The following is a 9,172-nucleotide window of genomic DNA, read 5'->3' as shown; positions in this document are numbered from 1 at the left end:
GGAAATAAAAATACATAAAACAAAAGACAAAATAGATAAATTGGACATGATCCAAATAAAAAACTTCTGTGCTTTAAGAAAGTGCAAATACAATCCAGTGCAAATACAATTCAAAGGTATGTATGAAAATTATATATCTGATAAGGAACTAGTATTCAGAATATAAAGAACTCTGACAACAATAAAAAAACAAGTACCTTATTTATTAAAAATGTCAAGATCTTATATAATAAAAGCTTAATATGCAAATTGTTCCCTCGACCTGGAGTTGGACCGGGAGTTCAACCAGGAGTTCCACCAGGGGATGGGGCCGGCTGGTCCTGCCCTGGCTGGTGGTGGCAGCAAGTAGCCTGGGGGAAGAGAGGCCCTGGCCAGTAGCCAGCAGCCACTAGGGACTCTACCTGTGCATGAATTTCATGCACTGGGCCTTTAGTATTTACATAAACATTTCTACTTTATTTTGACAAATAAAGATAATTCAGAATTCTTTTAAATGAAAAAAAAAAAAATCTTGCTCTGGCTTGTCAGAATGCCAGAGCCTCTGTTTTTGGCTTCTTCCTTCTGCCTGCTATTTTCATACACTCATTTAACTATGTGTTAGGAATTTTACTGAGAATTAACAGGGTCAGAGAGAGGTCAAACTACAATTGCTCATTTTTTTTTTTTTTTTTTTAGTAGAAATATCCCAGCAATAGCACATGGTGAGCCTTTGCTGAGGGCATAGGTTTTTATTGGAGAAGAGGTGTGGGCAGGACATGAGGAAAGTTCCCCCATTCCAGGAGGATGAGATCAGTCCTGGCTGACCCAGTACTGGGGCTGTGTGGGGTGGGGGTGAGGGTGTCTCTGGCCAGGCCACAGTCCAAATGGGAAGACACCAGCAAATCACAAAGTCACGAGAGTGCCACACAAGCCTGGATATAGGCCCAGGAATCACATAGGAACCTGGGGCAGGTCCCCTGCACATTCATCATTAAATTATACAGGATGAGTCTGTTTATGAATTAACTACAAAAGAGTCATATTTATAAAAATCTGTACACACCTTTAAAAAACTCACAAAATTGTCATCTATGTATCACAAGTTGCTAGACCAAAATATTAAAAATGGGATAAAATTATACATTTCACTTCTCAATTCTTTTCAAAAGATTAATATTTTTAAAGCACATACCCTACTTTCCTTAGAAAGACCCATGAAGAAACTGAGCAGCCCAGCTTTTCTTGAGTCCCCACAGGCCTTGAGCCATGAATAGGCCCAGCCAGGGGACATGCTACATGGGGCAAGGGAACCAGGCCACAGTGCAGAACAGAATGCTGAAACACAACAAAGGAGGAAGATGTCTTTGGCTAAAACCTTGGCATTAAATAAAAGAGGCAAATAGGATGGAAACATGCAACCCTGCCAGCCAGATTGGGACATAGCAAGGCAGAGGCAACGTTGAAGGCTGGCTCCAAGGTGGAAAACAGGCCTGGGCACGTACCTGGATGGAAGCAAGCTGTGTTTCAACCAGTTGGGTGTGCCTACTGGGCCTGGCAGAGATCACGTGCAAAAAAGAAACAGGAAGGGCAGTTGAGCCACCTTGGCAATAGCCATCTCTAGTAACTGAAATGGATGTAATGCAAAAGTTGCAACCAAGTACTATAGACATGCTACCTGCTTGCCATAAAGGTCATGTGGCAATGTTGGGCCAAAGGCAGGACCTTGTCTTTGTCCTGGGTGCCTGTATCCTCAGCCAAGTTTTCCAATGTGTGTGCCATAGGAGAGACAGAACCCTGCCTCCTTAAGTGTTGGTCGAAAGTTCCTGGGTCCAGATATCAAGGCTGAGAGTTTGTGCTTCCTTGTACAGTCTGTGTTCCCTGTTGGCACCGCCAGGCTAAAGATGGACAGAAGAATAGCTGGGTCTCTACCCCATGGCAGAGCACCCAGCCTGAGCTCCATCTCAGAACATCACAACAGCCCTTCAACACTGGCAAGGTGTCCAAGAAAACCCACAGGTGTCACATGAAGGCCCCCTGAGCAGGATGCGATGCACAGTTCCACAGGAGAACTGGGTGGTGATGTCCCTAGGGGAGCTCTGCTGTTTTCAGATGGGCACCAGGCCTTGGGGGGCCATACAGGGACACCGAGGCAATGTGGTTATTCTGTATAACCTCAAAGACCATCAGCTGAAGACCAAAGCAGAATGTGGAGCCAAATGGGTTGGTATTGTTTGGGGAGGAGGACCTGTGAAGGACAACAGGCTTCTCCTCAGGGTGACCCAGGAGCTCCTGGATATAGTCCCACTTGCTATAAGTTGTGCATGTTTCTGCCTGACCATCTGCATTTTCTTTCTTTATGGCTATTGGGATCTTGACCTCACAACAGTGATAAATGTTAAAATTATAATGCTCAGGGTACTTGGTGTGAAGGACAAACTTCTTTACTTTGTGAATATTTGAGTCAAAGAGGATGTCCACTCTGAGAGTGAAGTCATTTAAAATGTAGTCATTGCACTTGGATGGAACTTGTTTAAGAGGGGAAGGAGAATGAATGTTCATCTTGTCCTTTGACTTACAGAAGACCTTGTGTGGAGAACCAAGCATGCTAAGAACATCTTGTCAGAAATCACCAAAATACACTGAATGTTCAAATATCCACATCTTGGCATCTGCTAACAGGCCAGGTCCACAACCTGCAACACGTAGGCGAAGTCGTAGGCCTGAGGGTCCAGTTCCATCTCAAAGAACATCTACACTCTCAGCATACACAATGTCCAGGAAACAGCTCGGGGTCATCCCGGGAGCCTTGGCATCCTGTAGGCTGTTTCCACTGTAGATGTTCATTCATTTCACAGTTGCTCTGTGGGGTATCTGGAGAGAAGCCAGACCATGGGCAAAATTGGGCTCATACCTGGGTGCCTCGGTCTGCGAGTCTAACTGAAAAGAGGAAGACAGTCCTCTGAAGTTGAAGTGGAAGAGCTGCTCAGTGGAGTTGTACACTCCAGGATGGGTTGTACCGAAAGACTGGTCAATCTGCTCCATGGTGGGAGCTATGGCCTGAGAGTTAAAACGTATTCCACAATATTTTAACTTTACTTTAGTCAACTAATATACTTCAATCACCTTAAGTCTCTGATTGAAAGCATCAAACAGTAGTTTGATCCCATCCTGTGTCAGGTTAAGAATGAGGTCATGGCTTAGAGGAGACTGTTCACTGTAGAGAACCTGGACATTTTTGATGATGGGACAGTGCTTCTGAAGAATGGCTACTGCCTGAGCCAGAGAAATTCTCAGCATGAATTTCCATTGCTCATTCCCCAGAGAGCCCTTAGGCACCACCTCCAGATCCAGCATTGGTTTGGCTTTCTGGCTGGGGCAGAGGGACCAGAGCTCACCTCACCAGCAGCCTCCTTAGTAGGGGCAGTGGCAGCAGTGGTAGCATCTCTCTCAATTTTTCTACTTACTAGAAGAAAACAGCCTAAGTGCTTAATAGATCCAGGAAGTAATTGTTCAAATGTATTTGAGTCAGCATGGATTCACTGTACTAGTATATGGACCCTGGTTATCTGTGCTTTTCTTATCACTCATTATGAGAGTTAGGATCTAACTGAATCTTAGTGCTATCTGCAAATCTATAATAATAAAAGCGTAATATGCAAATCAACCAAACGACTGAACAGCGGAACAACTATCTGGACAACCTTATGGATGACCATGCTATGACACACACTGGTGCCAGATCAGCCAAGGTGGGTGTGATGCGATTGGTCCAGGGGCCCGCCATCGCCCCACAATTGACCCACAGAGGGAGGCCCAGACCACCAGCCAGGGACTCTGTGATGAGTGTGCGGAGCCAGCCAGCGATCACCCCACAGAGGGAGGTTCAGGCCAGCCAAGCAATCACAACCCACGCCTGTCACCTGCAGAAGGAGGCGACCAGTGGCAGGGTAGGGGGGGCAGCACCACACAGATGACAAGCAGTGGCAGTAGTGGGGGCGGGGCCAGCTGCTGGCAGCCAGGGAAGGAAAGCCCTGATAGGCCCTGATCTCAGGCCAGGCCTAGGGACTCTACCCGAGGGGTCCTGGATTGCCAGAGGGCGCAGGCGGGGCTGAGGGACACACCCAACCCCCCATACATGAATTTCGTGCTCTGGGCCTCTAGTTGTACTATAACTTGATATTGTCTTCTTTTACAAAATTAAAATCTTTATATGCTATAATTGAAATACAGATTAAGTGATCAAAAAGGATTGCTCTTTAATATGTGAAGTTAAAATATTTGTTGTAAATTTTCTTTAAAATTGGGGCATTTGTTATTGAGTCAATATTTTCCAACTCTGCTTTTCCCCAATTATGAGCAAAGACAACTCGGGTTAAAAGTGTGGCTCTACAATTGATTAGATCTAGGTTTCACTTTTGGCTCCACCAATTGCTTTTTTTGTGGTAAAAGGTAAAAAAAAAATACACACACACACACACACACACACACACACACACACACAAATTATAATTGTGAGGGACTGTTGTGAGAATTAAGTAAAATACTATATATAGAACAAGGTCTGGCATGGGATAACTGTGCAATAAAAGGTAATAATAACCTTGCTATATAATATTACCATGTATACTAAGGGCTCTAGAAACAAATAATCTAACTTCATTATCTGTCTAATATAATCAATACTGAAAATTTGTTTTTAGATGACAGTTTATTTGGTTATACACTCATGAGAAAAACTTGGTAAAACATTTTATTAAGAAGAGACAGATAAAAGATTTCATAAAAGGTCTTTGCATGCTTTTTTCCAGAATGGAAATGGTCATGGATAAGGAATTTATTTTTCAACATTTTTCCAACATCAACTAAAATATAACAGAAAAATAATTCAAGACATTGCGTCAGATTTCCTGAAATAAAAGTTTGTGGAACAAAAGTCTTACATGTTATTTTGTTTGGAAATGAGTCATCAGTACCCAATCTTATCAGATAAGGCATCTGAATTATTTTTTCCTCTTTTAAAATGCCAAATCCCATGAAAATTAGGGTTCCGTGTGCTGTTTAATATCAAAATAAAAAATTGAACAATCGTATTTGTATTTAAAACATTTCTTTAAATTAAGGAACTATGAGCTTTAATGTTTTTAAATGTCTTAACTATTGGCTCATATTTAACATTACCATCTCATTGGGTAATGTATTCTCAGTTCTTTATTTTAGATTATTAGATTTATTATCAATATATTTTATATCTTAATTTTACGTTTTCTTAAAAAAAATCTCATTTACCATTACACCAACAAAATTAAGATACCTAGGAATAAACTTAACTAAGGAAGTAAAAGACCTGTACTCGGAAAACTACAGGACACTGAAAAAAGATATAGAGGAAGACATAAGCAGATGGAAGAACATACCGTGTTCATGGATTGGTAGAATCAACATCATTAAAATGTCCATACTACCCGCAATCTATAGATTCAATACACTCCTCATTAAAATACCAATAGCATTATTTCACAGACCTAGAATGAACTGTCCAAAAATTCATCTGGAATAAAAAAAAGACCCCGAATAGCTGCAGCAATCCTGAGAAAGAAGAACAAAAGTAGGAGGGACCTCAATACCAGATATCAAGCTGTATTACAAAGCCACTGTTCTCAAAACTTCCTGGTACTGGTACAAGAACAGATAAATAGATCAATGGAATAGAATAGACAACCCAGAAATCAACCCAAACCACTATGCTCAATTCATATTTGACAAAGGGGACAAGAACATACAATCGAGTCAAGACAGTCTCTTCAATAAATGGTATTGAGAAAATTGGACAGATACATTAAAAAAAATGAAAGTAGACCACCAACTTACACCATACACAGAAATTAACTCAAAATGGATCAAGGACTTAAACATAAGACAGGAAACCATAAAAATACTAGAGGAATCCACAGGCAGCAAAATCTCAGACATATGCTGAAGCAATTCTTCACCAATACAGCTCCTAGGGCAATGAAAGAAAACAAACAAATGGGAGTACATCAAAATAAAAAGCTTTTGCACAGCAAAAGAAACCATCAACAAAACAAGATAGCCCACAGCATGGGAGAACATATTTGCCAATGTTATCACCGGAAAGGGTTTAATCTCCAACATTTACAGGGAACTCATACAATTTAACAAAAGAAAGATAAACAACCCAATCAAAAAATGGGCAACAGACCTAAATAGGTACTTTTGGCAAGAAGACATAAGGAAGGCCAACAGACATATGAAAACATGCTCAAAGTCACTAATCATCTGAGAGGTGCAAATCAAAATGACAATGGGGTACCATCTCACACCTGTCAGAATGGCTATCATCAACAAATCAACAAATGACAAGTGCTGGTAAGGATGCGGAGAGAAAGGAACCCTCGGGCATTGCTGGTGGGAATGCAGACTGGTGCAGCCATTGTGGAGAACAGTATGATGTTTCCTCAAAAAACTTAAAATGGAATTCCCATTTCACCCAGTGATCCCACTTCTAGAAATATATCCCAAGAAACTAAAAACCCCAAACAGAAAGGATATATGCACACCTATGTTCATAGCAGCACAATTTACCACAGCTAAGATTTGGAAACAACCTAAGTGCCCATCAGCAGATGAGTGGATTAAAATACTGTGATACATCTACACAATGAAATACTACGCTGAGGTAAAAAAGAAGGAATTCTTACCATTTGCAACAGCATGGATGGAACTGGAGAGCATTATGGTAAGTGAAATAAGCCAGTCAGAGAAAGATAAATATTACATGAACTCACAAATTTATGGAATATAATGATCAACATATACTGATGAACAAAAACAGATCCAGAGACAGAGAAGCAACGATCAGACCATCAAACCTCAGAAGGAAGGTAGGGGAGGATGGGGATAAGGGGGACAGATCAACCAAAAGACTTGCATGCATGCATATAAGCCTAACCAATGGACACAGACAACAGCGGGGTGAGAGCATGAGTGGGGGGTGGGGGGGGGGGGCAATGGGGCGATAAGGACATATATGTAATACCTTAATCAATAAAGAAAAAAATGAAAAAAAATTACATTTTCTTTAATATTTAACTTGTAATCATACTATTTTTCATCATATTTATATATTCTTTGTCCATCAAATGATACTGATTTGTCATTTTTCATACTAATAGAATTTTTAAAATATATTTGAAAAAGCTAATCTAGCTCAGCCGGTGTTGCTCAATGGTTTAGCAATAGTCCTGTGAACCAGTCAATTCCTAAGTCATGGCATATGCCCTGGTTGCAGGCTCGATCTCTAGTAGGGGGCACGCAGGAGGCAACCGATGGATGAGTCTCATCACTGATGTTTTTATCTCTCTCTCCCCTCTCCCTTCCTCTCTGAAATCAATAAAAAATATATATATTTTAAAAAATCTAATCTAAACAACTTAGTAAATAAATAATAAGAGAGCATCAAGGTATATTTAAATGACAGAAGGTTTTGAAACACTGTAGTATGATAAACTTTGAAGATCAAGTTTCAATGACATTGTTTATTCTTGATTTTTTAGGGTCAATAAAAAATAGGAACTTAAAGAATTGCAATAATTCTTTCCACCCGTGCAGCTTTAAAACCAGATAACAGATTTAAGAACATTATCTCATTTTTCCCTTTAAATTACCAGAAATTTCAGTTACTATTTATTAAAAAATCAAATATGTTTTGTTTTTATTTCAAATCACTCTGATACTTTCCAATATTGACAGACGTGACTATGACAATAATTACTCTCAAAGTATTTGAAATTTAATAGTGGAGGTAGAAGTACAAACACATACTGTAATGAAAGAAAGAGAGGAGAGAGAGAGAGAGAGAGAGAAATCTAGACGACTAAAAGGAGCTGGCAGCATTTGATTAGAGGCTTGAGGGTGAGAAGGTAAAATGCCGGTGTAATAAAGGAGTCCGAGTATACAGAGATATTTCACCAAAGTTCTGCTAGTGAAGAAAGTAAAGGATATATTTAGGAATTAACACCCCCCCCAAAAAAAATCCATTTAAAAAAATGGACAGAAGACCCAAATAGATATTCTTCCAAAGCAGATATAGAGATGGCCAATCGACCTAATAAAAGAGTAACATGCTAATTGACTGTACCTTTGCGATGCCCACCAGCCAATCAGGAGTGAGTATGCAACTTAATCTAACAAATATGGTGGGTTAATTTGCATACACAGGTGCCAAGCAACCGGGGGCAGGGTGGGATGCAGGCGTTCCACACCACCCCAGCTGCTCCAGGCCTCTGGGCAGTGTGGGAAGGTGGAAAGGCAACTCCGGGCCAGAGCGGAAAGGCTCTCCAGCCAGAGCAAAGGCAGTACCAGCAGCCAGGGAAAGAAAGGCCCATTCTTTCATGAATCTTCATGCTTTGGGCTTCTAGTCTATATATATAAAAGCCAAGCGACCAGAATGACCAGATTGACAGGTTGCTATGACACACACTGCAGTGGCCAACCGGCCCGATCAGGACCCCTTCAGTCCGCCTGCAGAAGCACTATCCACTGAACCAAACCAGAATTTTTTTCTTGTTAAGTCCTCCTCTAAGGATATGTATTTTACATTGATTCTAGAGAGAGAGGAAGGGAAAGGGAAAGAGAAACATCGATCAGTTACCCAAGCAATCCAACAGGGATGGAACCCACAACCTGTGTATGTGCCCTCACCTGGAATCGAACCCATGACCCTTTGGTGTGTGGGAGGACACTCTAACTACTGATCCACACCTTCCAGAGCCTGGAGGTATATTTAAAATTTATTTTTCAGATCTGCCCTGGCCAGGTAGCTCAATTGGTTGGAATCTCAACCTGTACATCAAAGGATTTCCTATTGGATTCTAGGTTAGGGCACATACTTAGGTTTAGGTTAGATCCTGGTGGGTCAGCAGGTGCAGAGGCAGCTTATTGGTATTTCCTTGTCACATGGATGTTTCTCTCTCTAAAAATCAATTTTAAAAACATCCTCAGGTGAGAATTAAAAATATATATATATATATATATATATATATATATATATATATATATTAAAATTTTTTCAGATTTAAAATTTTATTTGGTTCTTTTTTAAATTTTATTTTTCATTTACAGTTCACATTCAATATCCTATCCCAGTGGTTGGCAAACTCATTAGTCAACAGAG

At 40.5% G+C, this 9,172-nt stretch overlaps 1 pseudogene across 1 annotated transcript; it reads right to left on the bottom strand.

Moving 5' to 3' along the window:
• Positions 1 to 2,064: 2,064 nt before the first annotated feature.
• On the bottom strand, positions 2,065 to 3,333 carry LOC307097130 (phagosome assembly factor 1-like; annotated as a pseudogene). The gene has a single exon. The product of its transcript is annotated as a phagosome assembly factor 1-like (transcript).
• Between the last annotated feature and the right edge of the window lie 5,839 nt (positions 3,334 to 9,172).

The sequence above is a fragment of the Cnephaeus nilssonii genome (assembly GCF_951640355.1).
Source record: "Cnephaeus nilssonii genome assembly, chromosome: 3".
Lineage (NCBI taxonomy): Eukaryota > Metazoa > Chordata > Mammalia > Chiroptera > Vespertilionidae > Cnephaeus > Cnephaeus nilssonii.
The sequence above is the reverse complement of the archived record's forward strand: the minus strand, read 5'-3'. Positions and strand labels throughout refer to the sequence as shown.